Source organism: Cervus elaphus, chromosome 5 (genome assembly GCF_910594005.1).
Source record: "Cervus elaphus chromosome 5, mCerEla1.1, whole genome shotgun sequence".
Lineage (NCBI taxonomy): Eukaryota > Metazoa > Chordata > Mammalia > Artiodactyla > Cervidae > Cervus > Cervus elaphus.
Window position 1 is genome coordinate 84499064 of NC_057819.1, and position 21763 is coordinate 84520826.

Here is a 21763-nt window from a genome sequence, read left to right on the forward strand (position 1 = left end):
TCCTCCGTCCACGGGATTCTCCAGGCAAGAATACTGGAGTGGGCTGCCATTTCCTTCTCCAGAGGATCTTCCCTACCCAGGGATTGAACCCAGGTCTCCTGCATTGCAGACGGACGCTTTACCGTCTGAGCCACCAGGGAAGCCCTGGCCAAGGAGGAAAGCAGACATCAAATATAAAATAATAAATGTCATTACATAAAAAATTCTCACTGAGGCTCAGATTGATGCTACCATGAGAGATCTCATTTCCAGTATATTATATATGCGGGGAGAAGGAAACCGTAACCCACTCCAGTATTCTTGCCTGGGAAATCCCATGGACAGAGGAGCCTGGCAGGCTATTGTCTGTGGGATTGCCAAGGGTCAGACTTGACTGAGAGATGGGGGCACAAATACATGTGGGGTCCTAATATCAGTTAGTAGTTTGGGAGGGCAACGAACAAACATGGAAGTTTTTGTGTGAGATGAGCTCAGCCTGTTGGGTTTTGATGGGCCTGAACCATTGAGAAAGTCAGGTGATTCCAAACTAACTCCTAGAACAGCTTCAGGGAATCTGCTTCAGAGTGAATTTACTGAATGTCTCTGATGGGCCACAAAAAAAGAAATCGATAACTATCATTAGAAAACAAAACTCATTTTTTGAGAGCTTACTGCATGCCGGTAATTATGCACATGTTATTCTATTCTTAAGACAACTCTGCAAATCAAGATGTTATTGTGCCCATTTTAGAAATAAAGAAACTTGTTTCAGAGAAATTAAAGGATTTAGTCAAGTTAATGAGACAACTGGAATTTAATCCTATAGTCTCAGAAGTCCTTTGGTCTAAATTGGTCCTCTTTATACAAATAGGGAAGCTGAATCCCAGGAAAAGAAAATGGACTGTCCAAGTCCATGCTGTTGGTAAGTAGGAAAGTTGGAGTTAGAACCCATTTGGACTGTCTGATTGCATTTATATGAAGCAAATCTATAGACAGGAAGTGATTAATGGTTGCCTAAGGTAAGGTCTGGAGAAGACTCTTGAGAGTCCCTTGGACTGCAAGGAGATGAAAGGACTGATGCTGAAACTGAAGCTCCAATACTTTGACCATCTCATGCGAAGAGCCTACTTATTGAAAAAGACCCTAATGCTGGGAAAGAGTGAAGGCGGGAGGAGAAGGGGATGACAGAGGATAAGATGGTTAGATAGCATCACCGACTCAATAGACAGGAGTTTGAGCAAACTCTGGGAGATCGTGAAGGACGGGGAAGCCTGGTGAGCTGCAGTTCATGGAGTCACAAAGAATTGGACACAGTGAGCAACAGAACAACAAGGATAGGGTCTGTGAAATATAAGGGGGTGATCACTAGATGACAGAGCTTTTTTTGAGGTGTTGAAAATGTCCTAAGGTTGATTATGGTAATAGTCAACAACTCTGTGAACACACTAAAAATCATTGAGTTGCACATTTTAAATAGATGAATTACATGGTACGTGAATTATATCTCAAAAAAGCTTTTAAAAAATGCATCAGTGAAAGAGAGTATTATAATTAGAGCGCTTCTGTTAGTACAAGGCCAAACAAAGAAGCAACAATAAAACTTCTCCAAATGTTTTTAAAAAAAGACCCTTAAACTCGAAAGAAAAGTGAGGTGAGGTATGAATTTGAAAAATCACAAGATCAAGGCTGACTAAAATCAAGTCACCTAACATAGGTTCTTACTCAATGTGTTGAGATCATTTGAGATATCACAAGGGCTCCCATTGTCAATTTCAGGTCCTGTGTTTCTTCACATTTTAAAAATTTCTGAACAAGATGGAAAGGCTTTAGGTGTGATAACAATGGGAAAAGAGGAGAATGCTTTCTGGGGGGCATGGAGACAGTGGTTGAAACCCACAGAGATATATTAAAAGCCTACTGTATGTTTTGTACTAGGCTTTGTAGGAAACACAAAGATGAATAAAATACTATGTCCTTGCCCATGAGGAGCTTGCAAACTCTAGAAGAGAAGATAGAGAAAATGATCAAGCTATTTGAGCTGGAGAGATGGAGCGAGGAGAGAAAGAAAACTTCTATCCTGAAGTTTCCTATGAAGTTTCATGTGTCACAAGGTTGAAAAACTGAAAAAATACTAACCGGACTGGTTACAGTCATGACACGGTGTGATGGATATTTCTTTTTCACATATCTGGTCAGGTCAATCTAAACTTTTCCAGTTTAGATCCTCCAGCAAATGAACAGTCCATCTCGGTGATGTCGTTTCTCATTTCCTCCTGTCTCATGTTGATCTCCCCACATCTAAATGGAGAGCTCAGAGCACAGTCCTTCCTGACCTTAAAGATAGCCATCTCTGTCTCCTGCGACAATCAGAGTTTACCTGTCGGAGCCCCAAATTGGCCACTTGTTGCACACAAGGCTTCTGTTGCTTTTTTTTTTAACAGAGCCAGTAATGTTCTGGATGACTCTGCGGTTAACTGTGGTCTGACCCTGCACCTCAGTGGTTTTATTAGCTGTGTGTTTGGCTCTGGGATCCTCTCTCCAGCTATTGTCGTTATTGAGACTATTTGTGTCTCCAGCGAATCTCCCCTAAATCCCTGGCTGTTATCTGGCCTGGGTATGTGTGTCTAAGAAGTGAGTGCATTCCTGTCTGAAGTATGTCCTGACTGTCTCTGATAGCAGCCATTTCTGACCTAACTTTACTGGGTACTCAGATTGATATGATTAAGATTAATGAGGCTCCCTCTCAGTCATGAACTTATTCAAGGATAAACTTGTAAATCCAATGAGTTCTGAAGATGACTAGTTACTACTTACCTTTCAACCTTTAGGGATTTGAAGGATGATTTACAACTGCAGTCCTTTTCCCTCCAACAATCTCATTAGAAAGACATTGAGAAAGATACTGCTTCTGCAGCCCCCAGCTTATTTTTCATGAAAAATAGCTTTTATTAATAACAATCCATAAATTAGATTTATCTGTTTGTAACCAACAGTGGTTCAATAAAGGCATGGCCCCAAAGGCAGGATAAACCACACACCAACTGAAAAATGTACCGTTTTCATGATTTCTGTGATAAAATCCTTCCTGGAGCAAATGTTCTCAAAATGACCACTTAGAGAATGGTATAAGATCTAGAAAGACAGACAAGAAAATTACAAAATTACACTAATGTAAAGATAAAGTTGTGGAAAGTATAAGGAGTCTGATTGTATGGTTGTTGTTGCTATTTAGTTGCTAGGTCATGTCCTACTCTTTTGTGACCCCATAGACTGTAGCCAGATAGGTTCCTCTGTCCATGGGATTTTCCAGGCAAGAATACTGGACTGGGTTGCCATTTCCTACTCCAGAGGATCTTCCTGACTCAGGAATTGAACCCGCGTCTCCTGCACTGGCCCTTGGATTTCCTTACTGCTGAGCCGCCAGGGAAGCCCAATTGTATTGTATGGTAGAGCCTATGTTATTAGATAAGTCATTCCAGAGAGTTAAGTTTAACTGGGTGCTTGCCCTTTAAGTACACTTTTCCATGAGTTTAACCAATGCCATTTCTCTGGCTTTTTAAATGGTTATAAGTTAACCTTCTTTTTGTGACTCAGAGCCAGGCCTATGGACGTGGAGGCAGCATTAACAGTGGAAAAAGCACAGGCTCTAAAGTCTGCAAACCTGCGTTTAAATACTGGCTCCTGCTCTTCAGAGCTATGTGACCTTGGGCACATTTCTTGATGTTTTTGAGCTCTACTTTCACATTTATAAAATTAGAGTGGTAGAATGAAACTTAACAGTGGCTGATTTGAGGATTAAGTAATATAATGCAGTGGTTTTAAGTATTTCTCACCCCACAGTTCTTTTTGCAAATGATATCTTATGCAGAGTCCCACTGTGAACAAATAAAAGTGGAAATGCTTTGAGTTTTAAAAGTCACTGCATCTAGTACAGAGCCTGGCACGTAGTAGATTTTGTTTAAACAATAGCAGTTTAGTATTGTCATCATTTCATGGGAAGCTTTTATTCATATTAATGCTTCTATTCTTATATCTGCTTTTTTTAAAAAAATTGAAGTATCTTTGATTTACAGTATTTTGTTAGTTTCAGGTGTATAGCAAAGCGATTCAGTTACACATACATACATATGTATGTATATATATATATTTCAGATTCTTTTCCACTATAGGTTAAGGTATTGACTATAGTTCCTTGTGCTATATAGTAGGTTCTTATTTATCTACCTTACATATAGTAATATGTATCTGTTAACCCCAAACTCCTAATTTATCTCTCCCCTCCCCTTTCCCCTTTGGTAATCATAAGCTTATTTTCTATGTCTGTGAGTCTATTTCTGCTTTGTAAATAAGTTCCTTTGTATTTTTTAAAGACTACACATATAAGTGATATCATGTGATATTTGTTTTTCTGTCTGACTTAACTTAGCATGATAATCTCTAGGTCATTCCATGTTGCTTTTTAAAATTCTTTTTCATGGCTAAGTAATACTCCATTATATATAATTCATACACACACACACATACATATATACACATATATAGCATATCTTCTTTATCCATTTATCTGTCAATGGACATATAGGTTATTTCTGTGTCTTTTTTTTTTCTTTCCCCCTCAGATGGTGTTCCCTCCCTCTTACTCTTCCAAAGGAAGAGAAGAACGATCATCAATGGCCAATAGCAGCTGCAAAAGCAACACCAAAGACCAGCTTCACGCTCAGGAGAGAACACTGCATCTCTTCCTCATGGTTTCGGGTGCTCTACACAATCAGAGAAACTTCTCTAGTAACAAACTATAGAAATGATCCCTGAAAGTATAGTCTTTATTTCTGTGTCTTAACTCTTGTCGGTAGTGCTGCTATGAACATGAGGTGCATGCATCTTTTCAAATTAGAGATTTTGTCTTTTCTGGATATATGCCCAGGAATGGGATTAGATCATATGGTAAGCTCTCCTTTTAGTTTCTTAAGGAACCTCCATACTGTTCTCCATAATGGCTGCAACCAATCTTATATCTGCTTTTTAATGTGGTCTTGCCATCAAGATGTCTTTTATCTCTTCTCCTTGTAATCATAGTACTTGCTTACAGAAATTTTTCTTCCTCTTTTAACCTGTCATTTCTATCTGATCAGCTCTGGACTTGGAAACCAGGCAACCACGACTTTGAATTATGTATAAAACAAGAGCAACCGAGTTCTGCAAGAGGGTTTTATATTCCTTATGTGAGTAAAATACATGATCACCTACTTTGGGCTTATACTTTGTAACCCCAATCTTGGTTATCCAGAAACCTTTTCAGAAAATAGCTGTACAAGGAAAATAATCTGAGTTTGGGAAACTCAAATCTGAATATTTAACTCCCATACTTGTTAGTTATATGACCTTGGGCAAGTTACTTGATTTTGCTGAACCTCAGATTTATCAACTTTAAAATAGAGAAAATGAAATCTGTATGGTAGAATTACAGTGATTAAATGAAGATACATATATAGATACAGATAGATATACAGTAGATAATGGAGTCCTAGACACATAGTATGCGTGTGTGTGTGGGTGCTCAGTCGCTCACTCATGTCCCAACTCTTTGCGACTATGTGGACTGTAGCCCACCAGGCTCCTCTGGGATTCTCCAGGCAAGAATACTGGATTGGGTCTCCATGCCCTGCTTCAGGGGGTCTTCCCCACTCAGGGGTCGAACCTGCATCTCCTGCATTTCCTGCACTGCAGGCGGGTTCTCTACTGCTGAGACCGGGGAAGCCTGCTGCATTCTTAATCATGCACTGTTCTGAGCTATCCTCTCTGTTAATTTTCCACATAAGATCCTGATGGTCATGTGAGCTGGAATCTGATTGGTTTGAGTAGCATCAATATTAAAAGGTGTGGGGACTTCCTTGGTGGTCCAGTGGTTAAGACTCCTCTTTCCCAGTGCAGGGGGCATGGATTCAGTCTCATAGATTCAGCACTAAGATCCCACATGCTGTGGCCAAAAAAAAAAAAAAAAAATAGTTAAAGAGTTTTGTCTGTTTGAACTCAGGTCTTCATAAAGATTTTTGAAAGGATCTTTGGAGAATAACTATATATTACAGAGTAAACTGTATTTTATCAAATAGTTAATTTAAACATAAGTATAAATACAACTGTCGTAATCAATAATACATTTCTAACGTTAAGTACTGGGGGAATGGTTTTCTCTTGGTCCAGTTCAGACCCTTGTTTTCCCTTGTCTGGCAGTACACTGTCTGCCCGTCTTCTGTGTCCCATGCTGTCTGTAGTCCCCACTTTTCGACCTTATCCAAATGCTTTTAACTAATTGCAGAGAATTTTCAGCTTTTCTGTCTGCAGTGGCTCAAAGTTTAGTCTTTAATTACAGTCCTTTTGAACTGTGCTTCCATAGCACTAGCAAAAGCTCTTCCGCATCTGTTCCTGAGCAGAACCACTGAAAGCTCTCACACGTGAAGGCTGATTTTCTTTGACTGTGCTCCCCGCAGAAGGCATGCCACCGCCGTCCACTCCTTATCTCACGCAGCTTCGATATCTCTTGCTCTCACTCACTTGTCTGCACCGTCTCTCTCTGTCTCTTCTTTCAAGAGTGAGACTAGTTTCTAGGTTGGAACAACTTGAGAAGTCTTCGCTGTGCAGAAGAAATGATATCCTCTGTCATACCACACTTTCCTTTCTGGCTGTGGCAAACTAGAGTTCTGTCTAAATATTTCAGGCCCATGGATACGAGAACACCAACTATCTAAGGATATCTTACTGAGTTATGCAAAATTTCCTACTTGCTTCCTTTGTTTTTGTGTTGTTTTACTGTATTATTCTCTCATTTAATTCTGATCACAGAAAAGAAGGTTTTATAAAACAGTCTCTGAGGACAAGAAAATCACTAAAACTAAAATTGGAGAAAGTGTAAAAGAAAAAGGAATTAAGTTAGACAACTGATTTAATTCCTTTTAAAAATTTACACCCTCATTTAAGCCTTGATTGCACCTGTCCAAGGTAGTTTCTGAGGTCCTCAGTGATAAAGAGATGCTATATGCTTTCTTTAAATAGTAAGTCCTAAGTGAAAGTGTTAGTCACTCAGTCATGTCTGACTTTTTGTAACCCATGGGCTGTAGCCCAGCAGGCTCCTCTGTCCATGGGATTTCCCAGGCAAGAATACTGGAGTGGGCAGCCTTTCCCTTCTCCAGGGAATCTTCCCAACCCAGGGATTGAACCTAGGTCCCCCACACTGCAGGCAGATTCTTTACCATCTGAACCACCAGGGAAGCCCTAGTGAGACTTTTAAAAAGTATAAAATCAGTCTTTTAAGCAGTGAACCCATAAGGTGATGAGGATTCCCTCTTGCTCCCATGAAGGAAAAAGATTCTGATAGAGGTTTTCTTTCAGGAGGATGTAAACTCAGCACCAGCCAAAAGCCATCGGTAGATCAGAGGGAGCCCTGGAAGCTTCAGGAATGGTACCTTTCTGCATCAAGAGAAGGATTCACAGGAAGGCAGTGGCTGGCCCCAGGACAACAGCTTGATGAACTCAGGGCCTCTTGGGACATTTGAGGCTTGGAGGGCCTGGAAGCCAGCAGTCCAAGGCGGCACCAGAGAGCTTTGAAGCCAGTAAGGCTTCCACAGGCTGGGCTCTGCAGCTGGTCCAGTCCCCACACTGAACATCTCCAGATGGGCCTGCATCTTAGCTGCCTTTCGGAGCTGGGCCGGAGGGAGGTTTGAGAGATCAGAGAGGAAAACAAGAGGCCCCAAAGTAAAGAAAGCCGGACGGGAAGTTTCCTAGCACCGCAGAGGCCAGCAGCGCAAGAGAATGGCGCTTCCCCCTACCAGCACTCAACCTTCTACGAAATGCAAAGATTGTGTCAGCGTTTCCATTTTAAACCCCTAATTTCATAGGCTTACAGCTCAAGTCATAAAAATTCACTCTGGGCTGGAGTTTGGCAACCCGTCTCTTAGCTGTTCCTGTGTGTGCGAAAGTAAAGACATTTCTAGTTTTAGACATTTGGGGGACTTCTAGAAATACCCCCAAAACTTCATCTGGGAAAAAGGAGTTTCTAAGCTGTTGTCTTCTATGCAGCAAAAGCCTGCTTCTATAACCATGTGAGAAATCTGTTTTGAGAAGATAACATTGTCCCACCAGAAATACAGATTCTCCACACAGTGCATGAGGACAGTGGAAGCGAGTGGAATCTAAGGTGATTGCATAGTTCGAGTAAAATGTCATGTGACCTTCACTGCCCCTCACCACCAGGGGATGGCGCTGTTCTCGTCCTAAAAGGCATTTGAATTTCCTACTGAGCAGCTTTGTAGGGGGTTGGAGTCAGTGATTGATTCCGATTTTTACAGGTTATTGGATTCTTGACTGGTATGTATTTACACCTCAACTTAGACTTCCCTTGAAGGTTTGGTACAAACAGAAATATGTCAACACAATCTGACATATTTTGTGTTCAGTCGCTCAGTCGTGTCCGACTCTTTGCAATCTCATGGTCTGCAGCACACCAGGCTTCCCTGTCCTTCACCATCTCTCAGAGTTTTCTCAAACTCATATCCATTGGGTTGGTGATGCCATCCAACCCTTTCATCCTCTATCACCCCCTTCTCCTCCTGCCCTCCATCTTCCCCAGCATCAGGGTCTGACATATAACAGACTGACTTTTATCAGGAGAAACTTAATGGTAACTCAGGAAAGTATATGGGTAGTCATTACTGAAAAGTCTTCTAACCTCTTCATTTTAAGATTTCCAGGGACTTCCCTGATAGTCCAGCAGCTGAGCTTCCAAAGTCCCAGTGCAGAGGGCCTGAGTTCAATCCCTAGCCAGGGAACTGGATCCCACATGGTGCAACTAAGTTTGAATGCTGCAACTAAAAAAAGAAAAGATATCAAATGCTGCAATGAAGATCCCACATGCTGCATCTAAGATGTGGCACAGTCAAAGAAAAATGTCAATAAATACTAAAAAAATATGTCCACCCATTCTGCTCTTTCCCTAATACCCCTCACTGGCTACTGAAGCTATGAAGACTTTCAAAATATTAGGTAAATTGAAAAATAAATTCCCAAAAGAAAGCTCCTAAGTGTGATGTTATAAACTCCAATGCTTGATAAACCAGACAAGTGACTAGGAGTTAATAATTCTATGGTTATCACAGGGGTCTCCGAGACTTGTGAGAGCTTGAATCAGATGACTCAACTCTGTAAGTGATGCTCAGGCAGCCCAGCTCCTTGTTACAGTCAGCTTGCTCTGAAGGAAGTTAGGAGAGGCTGGTCTTGGGACTTCCCTGGTGATCCAGTGGCTAGGACTCCCCCACTCCCAACACAGAGGTCCCGGGTTCGATCCCTGATTCATAAACTAGATCCCAGTTCTGCAACCGAAGATCCTCCATGCCACAATGAAGACCCAACACAGCCAAATAAATAAAACTAAATAAATATAAATATTAGGGACTTCCCTGGTGGTCCAGTGGTTGAGAGTCTGCCTTGAAATGCAGGGGATGGGGGTTCGATCCCTGGACAGGGAACTAGGGTCCTGCATGACATGGAGCAACTAGGCCCATGTGCCACAACCGCTGAGCCCACGCACCGCAACTTGAGAGTCTGCACCACAACGAAAGATCTCCCATGACACAGTGAGGATCCCACACCACAGCTAAGACCGGACACAGCCAAATAAATATTTAAAAAATACTAAAGAAGAAGATGAGGCTGGTCTGCTCAAGTGCAGAGATTTTGGGGCAGCTAAGAAAGAGGAGGAACAGCAGTAGCCGAGGCATATGTCACAGTTGGAGGAAGGGCAGGGTAGGAGCAGGGCAGCCACTGTGTGGGACCACCCATCCCCGGGCAGGAGGTTGCCCTGCTTCCCAAACATTCTGAGAGACTTGGGGAGCCAAGGCTTATCTCAGGGGAGAGCGAGGGAAGGTCTGGCTGTGGGGCCTGGATGGGGAACCAAGAGAGGAATTCATGACTCTGAGCCCCAATCCCAAGCTGCCAACATGATTTCTCTCTCTGGAAGCAGGTTTTTCTATCAACAAAGGGATTTTTTGGAAACATCTTCTTCATTAATGGAGTCATCACTGAGATGTCTGGGGACCATTCAGGGGTCAGGGAAACCTGAAGTTTAACTTTTACTTCTGAGATGTCAAAAGCAAACTGCAGATCGACCAACAGTTAACAATTTTACCTACTGCTGTCTAATCCTTTTATCCACTGCAAATTCCATTCCTAAGGGAGTCATTAAAGCAAAGCAAAAGTGTTTGGTGAATACTGATTAAGGAAGGGAAGTTAGTGAGATTCTTATTAAAATGAATGTGTTTCTAAGCCCTTAATACTTTCTTTATATTTTTAAATTGTGCATTTAACAGAATGCATATAAAGTATGTATTAGGCAGAAGAATAAGGTAAATGCTGATGTACTCAAAACACTCCAGAATTCTTGCCTGGAGAATCCCATGGACAGAGGAGCCTGGTGGGCTACAGTCCATAGATTCACAAAGAATCGGACACGACTGAAATGACTTAGCACACATTCACGTGCTCAAAACAAGGCTATGAAAAGAACACCATCCATACGCCCAATGACTCCTGTATGCTCCTCCCCCATTTCAGATTCTTTTCCCTCTTCCCTGGAGGTTACCATATCCTAGCTGTTATGTTTATTACTCCTTGACTTTTCTCTAGCATGTGGCTCAGCTATTTGAGTACATATCTCTAAAGTATACTCTCAATTTTTCCTTTTGAGCTTCATAAAAATTGTGTCATACTGTATCTTTCTTCCACAATTTACTCATTCAACATGCTTGCAATATTCACCCATGTTGATATATATGGTTAAATTAATTTTCAGTGCTGTATAATATTCCATGGTTTGACCATACTAAAATATATCTAACCATTGTCCTCTTAGATGTTTTGGTTGATTCCAATGGTTTGCTATTGCAAACAATTCTGCTTTGAACCTTATTATACCTGCAGCTTGGGGAACATGATGAGAATTTCCTTAGAAACTTATTCCTGGCAGCTCATAAAGTTTGCACATCTTCAACATCCCCTAAAAATGTCAAATTATCTTCCAAATGTTTATATACAACCTCTAGCAGTGTGTATTTGTTCCACTCACTCCACATCCCTTTAAATTATTGGCGTTTTTTGACATTTCAAGTTTTGAATGTGAAATGTTACCCCTTTTGACTTTAATTTGCATTTCCCTGATTTTCAATGAGGTGAAGCATCTTTTGAGCTTCATAAAATGGTGTCATACTGTATCTTTCTTCCACAATTTACTTTATTCATTCAACATGATGGATATATTTACCCGTCAATTATGTTTGTTCTTCTGTGAACTGGTTTTTCTATGCAGTTGTTTATCTTTTTCTTATTAATTGGGAGAAATTCTTTCTATGTCACTTGATGTGTTGCAAATATGTTACTGACTTGTCTTTTCCCTGATTTATGCTGACTTTTGATAAGCGGACGTTTTAATACAGTTTGTTATTACTATCTTTGTTCTTTTCTTACATGATTTCTTCTCACAGGAGGAAAAATAAGCTGGAATTTAGTTCACCCTTCATAAATGGCTCTGCTAGTCCCTCTTGGGTAGTATTGGTTGGGATGGATCTGGAGTTGATTCGGTTTATTTTACACATTTTTTTTTTTTTTTTTCAAAGCAGGAGCCTGTCTCTAGAGGGTCTCAAAAAGGTACTGGCTTTTGCTGATAACTTTCACCTGTTTGGGTGGAATTCTGCTTAGTGTCAAACAACCATCCGAGTCTCAGAAAGATTTTTCTGTTTTAAGTCAGTAAGAAATTATAAAAAGGAATCCTTACCCTTCCTTAGGGTTGGCGGTGATGTGGCAACATAGAGCTAACAAACCTGACATCTAAACCAAGTTCCAATCCTTATCCACGTGTAAGCTCTCAAACCCTCAGTCTTGTCTGTTACATGAAGACAACTGCACTTGGCTCACTCCCTTGTGAGACCCAGCAAGCTGAGATCAAGTGCCTCCATGACACACAGCTCCCAAAAATATGTGTTCCCTTCACGTTAGGAAGGCTAGTCCTTTGATGGCAGATAGCCTGTTCAGCTCATCTTTGATCTTGGACCAAAAACCTTTCCTCCACAAGTCTCCCCAAACTTGCACCTGTACATTTGGCCCATGTTAAAACTAGAGTAGACAAGTAATTGTTGGCTGGGACTTCTGATATTTTTCTCTCATTTTTTAAATGCTTGGGAATATTAGCACCACTTAACCATTCCAACTCAACACACTCACCACGTTTCATACATTTGCCAAATGAAAAGCCCGTTTTATTTTTATAAGCACAAAATCTAAAAAAAAAAAAAAGCACAAAATCTTAGGGAAGACCACTTACAACAAAGTACAGTTGGACAGTCTGATTTTCATTTTAGTAGTCTCAAAGTTCATTTACAAATGCCACATAGACTTTCATTCATATTTTGTCTGTCCTCTCTCTCTCTCTCCAGTTATGATCAGAATGATTCAGAAGCAGTTGCATTAGTGTTCCAATTAAAAGCTTTCAATTCCATCTTTACTACTTTTTATCATAAAATTTAGGAAGTTTTCTAAGACCTTTCTCCCTGGTCAGTCTTTTCATTAGTTGACCCTGCTCTAGCTGGCACCAGCATTTGTAATCATGGTAATGAGTTGACCTAGCATATATGCTGCTCATTTTTCCTTCAGTCAAGTTTACTTTTTAGTAAATGTACCAGCCCAGAATCTCAGATACTTTTTGTAAGCCATTCATTCCTTTATTTTACAATCTTTCCTGCTTGATCAGTTGCCCTGTTTCACTCATCACTTTCCCATTCTGAATTACTTCAACAAATTCTTCATTCATTCATTCATCTAGTCAACATATGTTGAGTGTTATATTTTACTTTTAAAAACGTGCTCTTGGACGTCCCTGGAGGTCCAGTGGAAGAGAGTTTGCTTCCACTAATGTAGGGGACATGGGTTCAACCCCTGGTCCGGGAAGATTCCATGTGCCATGGGGCAACAAAGCTCATGCGGCACAACTGCTGAGCCCCTGCTCTAGAGCTGGTGATCCAAAACAAGAGAAACCACTGCAATGAGAAGCCCGTGCACTGCAATGAAGAGTAGCCCCGGCTTGCCGCAACTAGGGAAAGCCCACACACAGAAACCAAGACCCAGGACAGCCAAAAATAAATAACTAATTAAAAACTTTTCATGTGCTCTTATATTGACTATTGCAGAAATCATTGCTACAGCTTAAAGTAATGCGTAGCATATTTATCTGTGTATCGTTGGTATGTACGGTGATTTTATTCTGTATATATTCAGATAGTTCCATCTCATTCTACTTTCATTAATATCAAAGCTCTCCTTTGATATGATGATTTTCAACGTTTCTGTTTTCCAATTCTGTTCTTTGTACATACCACTCTGATGGCATGAATTTTACACTGCTTTCTATCATAGTTATGATTTTACTTGTGTTATCTTCCCTTCTAGATTGTGAGTGCAGCCTAAGTGTCTGCCTGCCCTGTTTCAAAGATCACTTTCTTCTGAGATCCTGAAGAAAGGGGGGGAGGGGTTCATTTCAAGGGTAAATCTTGAATTGTTCTTCTTCCACTCATTGCATCTACCAGCCACCCTGCCTCAATCGGAGTGGTGTGGAGAAAGCTTCACTTCTTTTTACTGCCCTCACGCTTGGCTTCCTGCAGACCACTTATTCCAAGCTGTTATGGATAGCATGTTTTCACTGGGGACATAGACAGGCTAACAACAGCACAGCACACAACTCAGAAGTGAACATCCCTGTCCCACAGTCCCCAGGCCATCCCACAGTCCCCAGGCCATCCCACAGTCCCCAGGCCATCCCCATTACAGAGAATTTTTCCCAGAGAGAAAGGAATTTTCTCTTCTTCGGTTCCCATTTCTTGCGTCTTCTTAGGCTCTCTTTTCCCTCTTCATATCTCCAGACTTCTCTATCTTGTGGTCCCACACCATCTCTTTCGCTCTGATGTTCTATAGAAATTCAAATCTCTCTTTCTTTCACAGAGAAACTCAGCTCTCTCTGTGTTGAGCACATCTAGGCTAATCCTTTCTCAGCCAAAAAGTTCCGTCAAAGTGTTTTCCTAAACAGTAATGTTATGTACCCTGAAAATCAATTTGGCAACTTCCTTATAGTAGAAGGAGCTGCAATCAGGTGTTTTTTAAATAGCATCATTTTCCATCACTACAAATGTGAGGACCATATCTTTCACACATCATAGCATCTTGCATACGAGGGGCTCTGATTTTGCTATTTCACTCTTTTGGCCTTATTTAACAGAACCATCTGCATTTCCATTGTATGTGAAAAGGAAAGGGGAGGAAAAGGAAGGAGATGACTTTACTCCAAGTTTTCCAGCTTAGGTGAGTCATCAGCCTCTGCGTAGGGCACACAGGAGGAGGAACTTTTTGTGTGGGGGAAAGAGTTCAATTTTGAGCATGTCAAGCTTCAGGTATCCATGTGTGTGTTAGGTGCTCATTCCTTTCTCCAGGGGATCTTCCCAATCCAAGGACTGAGCCCAGCTCTTCCCCACTGCAGATTCTTTACCACTAGATGTCCATAACAATCACATCAGATAACAATGCAGATAAATATTCTGGTCTCAGATAACAACACCCAAATGGCAATAGGTATGCAGGTGTTGGTCCTCAAGAGAGAAGTAATTTATCTCTTGACTTGGGAATCACTGTGGTACAGGGCACTGGTTGAACCAAAAGAGAAGTCAAGCATTACTCTAGGAAAAGAGAAAACACGAGAGAGAACATGACAGATGTAGAACTCAGTAGATGATGCTCCTGGAGAGACTAGAGCAAATGGGAACAGATGCAATAGTCAAATATATAATGAAAGAAAACATAAGGAAAAAAGAAAGAAAAGAAAACATAAGGATAAAACCCTAGGAGGATTTCAATAGATGTCAGGGTCAAGACAAGAAGGTCCACTATCCCTCCACTTATCATGGTTGTCAAAGTAAATTCTATCCAATGACAAGATATTAACAGAGAGGAAGGAAGGGAGCGGAAGGTCGCAAAATGATCAATGTTTGCAAATGATAAGATTGTCTAATTAGAAAAACCAAGAGGACCAAACAAAAACTACTAAAACCAAGAGAGTAAAAGTACATATTTACAAAGTAAAAGCTGTTTTCCTCCTATTTCTCAGATACAACCACTTAGAAAATATAATGGGAAAGTATTAAAGTAAATATGCTTGTGCTACGTCGCTTCAGTCATGTCCAACTCTGTGCCACCCTGTGGACTGTAGCCTGCCAGGTTCTTCTTTCCGTGGGGTTCTCCAGGCAAGAATACTGGAGTGCATTGCCTTGTCCTCCTCTAGGGGATCTTCTCCACCCAGGGAGTGAACCCATGTCTCTAACGGCTCCTGAACTGGCAGGCAGATTTCTTTACCACTAGCGCTATGCATAATAAAAACAAAAATAAAGATCAGAAGAAGGAAGTTCAAGTAACTTCTTTCTTATGGTTCATGTTGCTGCTGCTGCTGCTAAGTCACTTTAGTCGTGTCCGACTCTGTGTGACCCCATAGACGGCAGCCCACCAGGCTCCCCGGTCCCTGGGATTCTCCAGGCAAGAACACTGGAGTGGATTGCCATTTCCTTCTCCAATGCATGAGAGTGAAAAGTGAAAGTGAAGTCGCTCAGTCGCACGGACTCTTAGCGACCCCATGGACTGCAGCCTACCAGGCTCCTCCATCCATGGGATTTTCCAGGCAAGAGTACTGGAGTGGGGTGCCATTGCTTTCTCCAATGGTTCATGTAATGGGAGGTAATTACACCCCACACTTTTGCTGTTGCTGCATATGTGCTAGTTCTGAGTCCCCAGTTAAATTGCACACTCCTAGACCACAGGACCTGCCTCTCTTCTGCTTCTCATCTGAAATCTTCTAGAAAGTTAAGCACAATATGGGATCTTGGTTCCCTGACGTTGGATCGGGCCCTCACACCCTGCAGTGGAAGCACAGAGTCTTGACCACTGGAGGACCAGGGAAGTCCATGCCACGCATGCTTTATAAGAGTATTCCTTGCAAATCACTGAAGGTTGGGTAGTTTTGGTGGCCACTTAAAACTTAAGTGCATACATTGTTCCTCTTATGCCAAATTGATGAACTTTAACCACCATGTGCTGCACTGAAGTCTTTTTTAAAAATAATTTTTAAAAAATTTATTTATTTATTTATAGCTTGTCCTTCACGCATGCAGCCTTGCCCAAGGGACACCATTCACTTTCAAGGCCTTACCACTAAATCTCTGGCTTGGACTCATCTTCCAGCTCAGTACCTATATGCTGGACTGCCATTCCACCTCTTGACCTGGGTATTTTCTAACATCTCAAACCGCAGTTAACTCTAAGCAGAACTCTTGGTCTCCCACCTGGAAGTCCACACTGCCTGCTTTTCCCCATCATCCAAGCAACGCCCTCACCACCCACCAGCTCTAGCCAGTTGCCCCGGATCAGGTTGGGGAGGGGGCAAACTCATAGAAAAAGAGACCAGACTGACTTGTGTTTATCAGAAGCGGAGGTCAGGGGAGGCAGAATTTGGGTAAAGGTGGCTCAAAGTTACAAATTTCCTGTTATAAGTACTACAGTGTAATGTATAACCTGATGACTAGAGCTAACATTGCTGTAAATTTGCTGAGAGTAAACCCTAAGAGTTCATCACAAGGAGAAAAGCTTTTCCTTTCTTCTTTTTTCTTTCTTTTCTTTTTAATTGTAACTATATGAGAAGATGAATGTTAGCTGAACCTATTGTGGAAATTATTTCACAGTTAATGTACATTGAACCGTCAAGCTGTGCGCCTTCAACTTACATAGTGGTGAACTGTATGTCAATTATTTCTCAATAAAACTGGAGGTGGGGGATCCAGGTGAATCCAGGGTGATATATGAAGAATCATTTAACTTAACCTAAAGATTGTCATTCTCAATGACATAAGTCAGACGGAGAAAGACAAACATCATATGCTCACTTCTACGTGGAATTCTAAAATATGACACAAGTGAATTTATCTACAAAACAGAAATAGAGTTACAGATGTAGAAAACAAATTTATGGTTACCAGGAGATGATGGGGGAGAGATTAACTGGAAGATTAGGATTAACATACGCATCAGCTCAGTTCAGTCCTTCAGTCGTGTCCGACTCTTTGAGACCCCATGGACTGCAGCACACCAGGCTTCCCTGTCCAACAACAACTCCCAGAGCTTACTCAAACTCATGTCCATCGAGTCGGTGAGACCATCCAACCATCTCGTCCTCTGCCGTCCCCTTCTCCTCCTGCCTTCAATCTTTCCCAGCATCAAGGTCTTTTCCAATGAGTCAGTTCTTCACATCAGGTGGCCAAAGTATTGGAGTTTCAGCTTCAGCATCAGTCCTTCCAATGAATATTCAGGACTGATTTCCTTTAGGATGGATGGGTTGGATCTCCTTGCAGTCCAAGGGACTCTCAAGAGTCTTCTCCAGCACCACAGTTCAAAAGCATCAATTCTTCGGTGCTCCGCCTTCTTTATAGACCAACTCTCATATCCATACATGACTGTGTATGGATAGCTTTGACTATATATGTGCATATATATTTATGCATACTACTATATATAAAATGGGGCTTCCCAGGTGGTGCAGTGGTAAAGAATCTGCCTGCCCGTGCAGGAGATACAAGAGACGCAGGTTCAATCCCTGGGTCAGGAAGAGCCCCTGGAATAGGAAATGGCAACCCACTCCAGTATTCTTGCCTGGGAAATCCCATGGACAGAGGAGCCTGGCAGGTTACAGTCTATGGGGTCCCAAATAGTCAGGTACTACTGAAGGACTGAGGACACAGACATATATAAAATAGATAAATAATAAAAACCTACTGTATAGCACAAGAAACTCTATACAATACTCTGTAATGGCCTATATGGGAAAATAATTTTAAAAAGAGTGGATATATGTATATGTATAGCTGATCTACTTTGCTGTACATTGGAAACTAAAACTATATTGTAAATCAACTATACTCCAATAAAAAAAATTTTTAAAAAGAATATGAAAAAAAGTGTCTTCTAAATCACTAGTCTTTTACCTCACAGTTGACTGAGCCTGGATTCCCTGCTTCAGTTAGAACAGAGTCACTTGAGAAGTAAAAATGCTTAAGGAAATTCAAACAAACAGGGGTGTAATAATATTGTATTGTGGTTATCATTTGCATTTCCCTGATGACTACTGAAATTGATTATCTTTTCATAGAAGACTTTTGATTTTGACAATGTCATGACATAGATAACCTGAAAATGCTTCTGTTCAAAAACCTTTTGCAAAATGGATAAAATGTAGCAACTTTCTGCTAAGACAGTGGATCTTAAAAGTTCTCATCAAAAAAGTGTGTAACTACATGTGGTGATGGATATTAACTAAACTTTATTGTGGTGACCATTTTGCAGTGTATACATGTATCAAATCATTAACTTGTACACCTGAAACTAATCCAGTGTTACTCATCAACTACACCTCAATAGAATTATATAGCAGTTTTCACTTAAGTATATAGCTGAGCTTTCAAAAACGTAAGAAAAATCCTCAAAAAGGAAAAATGTAAGAGGAATGAAGAGCTATCTAAGTTGATGCTTGAATTACCTGGGGGTAAGAAACCTAACTTACTAACCCAGGGGCTGGAATTTTTTTCTCTTTTTAAATGATTAATTGTATTTTTTTTTTTAATAAACATTTTTAGTAAAATTTTTTGAAGTGTAACCTGCATAGCAGAAATTTGCACAATCATAATTGTACAGTTTGATGTATTTTAACAAGTGAACACACCCACGTAAACTAGTACCCACACCAAGAAACACACTTTTTTACTGGCACTTCAGAAACCTCCCTTGTATCCCATCCAATCACTGTCCACGTCTTCAAGAGAAGCCTCTATCCTAACTTCCAACAGCATCGAATTAGTTGTGCCTGTCTGGACTTCATATAATGAAAATGTGTTATTTATGTACTAATGCGTATGATTGAAAAGGGAAAGTGTAGTGTCCAACTCTTTGGACCCCATAGACTGTAGCCTGCCAGGCTTCTCTGTCCATGGATTTCTCCAGGCAAGAATACTGGAGTGGGTTGCCATTCCCTTCTCAAGGGGATCTTCCCACCTCAGGAATCGAACACGGGTCTCACACATTGCAGTCAGATTCTTTACTATCTGAGCCACCAGTGAAGCCCTGGCATGTCCATATACTTTAAATACATACTCATTTAAGTCTGACCTTTTGTTTAACATTATGTTTGTAAGATATATCTACAATCTTGCAGTAAGTTGTAATTCATCCATACCCATCACTGTGTAGTAACCCAGTGTATGAATATATGACCGCTTGTTTATTTTTCCTACTGCAGATGCCATTGGGCTGTCTTCACTTTTGAGATATAATGAATAGCGCTGCTGTTAACATTCTGTACAGACCTTCTTATCAGCACGCGCACACATTTCTTTTCTGTATATATACCTAAGAGGGAAACTGGTCATCAGGTATGTTCCCATATTCCTACTAAACATGATTATAGGACACTGACAAACAGTTTAGTAGACACTGTCAAATACTTTTCCAAAGCAGTTATGCCAATTTATATTCTCACCAGCTGTGTATGAAAACTCTACCAACACTCTGAGTTGTTGATATTTTCGCTTTTTTTGGCCATACTGCATGGCTTGTGGGATCTTAGTTCCCTGACCAGGGATTGAAGCTGGGCCACAGCAGTCAAAGTGTCCAGTCCTAACCACGGGACTGGCAGGGAATTCCCTTGTCTTCTTCATTCTAGCCATTCTGATGGGAGTACAGTAGTATTGCATTATGGTCATAATTTGCATTTTCCCTATCACTACTGAAGTTGGGCATTTTTTCATATATTTCCTGGAAATCTGGATGTCCTTTTTTTTTGCAAAGACCCTGTACAAGTATTTTGCCCATTTATCTACTGGGATGTCTGCTTTTTTCTTTCCATTTTACTATTTCATATTTTGATCACAATCCATCTGGAATTTATTTTTCTATATGGTGTGAGTCAAGGGTCAAGTATCATTTTGTTCTACAAGGATATCCAATTGACAGAGCACCATTTTATTTTCTACTGCAATGCCGTGTTTTTCATCATTCAGGTATTATATGTATGTAGGTCTGTTTCTGGACTCTCTTCTGTTGGTCTATGAAATCTACCTTTGAACCAGTATCATACTGCTTTAATTGTTCTAGTTTTATGACAGTTCTTCTTACCTTATAGTATAAGTTCTTCAGTTTTGTTCTGCTTCACTATAAGTGACTTGAGCTTTTAACTGACATATAAGGACAGGAAAGTAGAGAAGCTGATACTGAGACTTAGGAATAGATAAAACCCTAAAAACTTTCATCCAGCACAAGACAAGTTTTTCCCTCCTTTCAATTTCAGGTCTGAATTTATTCTTCCTGCATAGTTTAAGATCCCAGGCTGAAAAATCAACATAAAAGGTAATCTTTCAAAGCAAAACCCAAAATGTTCGAAAGGATCTGACAGGAGATAAAGCCTGGCTTAAGATGAGTTCTTAAAAAATCATAAAACAACAGAAGAAAAAAAAAACTCGTGAAACATCAGTAGACCCAATAAATAGCAGAATTAGCTCTTCCTCCCCAAGAATCTTAGATAACAAAATTATCATCTAGAGATTATTTTAAAGCATGTTTAAGATAATTAAATACATAACAAGAAGAGAACAGAAAACAGAAAAGGCAATATTTTTTCAAAAGACTAAACTGAGTTGAAAAAGAATCACATAGAATTTCAAAGGATGGAATATATACTCCTTAAAATCGACCGCATTCACTGATTTCATGAAGGTGGAAAGTCTTAGTTGAATAAATGATGGGTTTTAATCACAGAAGCGTAAACATGACCCCGATTATTGTCCTTTCCAACTGCAGGCATCAAGCAACCTTTCATCTTTGGTTGTGACATGATTAATGCCAGAAGACACGGAATAAGCAGGAAATGCTCAGAATGGACTGGGCATCCCACTAACTCATCTTCATGGCATTTGTCTTAAATGTCAAAAGTGGCGTTTGTAGTGATACACCACCAAGAGAGTAATGCTCAGAAATGACCCAGCAAAATAGAAATTCAGAGGAAGCTTTCCTGATGACTAAGTAGTTAGTGTTGGAAGAGGGGTTTTAACGTCACATAAGCAAAATAAGTGCCATCTGGCTGATTCAGGCTTGGGTTGTGTTGCAGGCTGCTAGCATAATTCTCCATATTTAATTTCCCCAAGCTGGATAGTGGAACCAGGCTTTGGAATTAAATCTGGATTTAAATTCTGCGTTTTTGTCATGGAATTGGGTGTTTAATCCCTGTGTTTGGCCCAGGGTTGGGCATCCAATCCCTGAGGTCTCTCTTCCCTTCCCACTTTCAGGACCTGTAACAAAGCCTGAGTACTGCGCACACAATAATAGTGCTCTGCCTACCCGAGTCCTAAGGCCCCTCTCTGGTAGCCCCATCACCACAAGAGAGTAGTGTTTACAAACACTCAAGTCAGCCATGGCACTCAACGTTTTCTATATCGCGCTGGCCAGAAAGTTCGTTAGGGTACTTGAATGAACTTTTTGGCCAATCCAATACATCCCTTTTGGGTTACCTGATAGCTCAGCAGTGAAGAATCCCCCTTGCCAATGAAAATGCAGGTTCGATCCCTGGGTCGGGAAGACCCCCTGGAGGAGAAAATGGCAACCCACTCCAGTATTC

General features: G+C 40.8%; 1 non-coding gene across 1 annotated transcript; it reads right to left on the reverse strand.

Moving 5' to 3' along the window:
- Positions 1 to 4589: 4589 nt before the first annotated feature.
- Positions 4590 to 4803, reverse strand: LOC122695701. Its single transcript, XR_006341465.1, has one exon. It is a non-coding gene; the product is annotated as a small nucleolar RNA U3 (small nucleolar RNA).
- Between the last annotated feature and the right edge of the window lie 16960 nt (positions 4804 to 21763).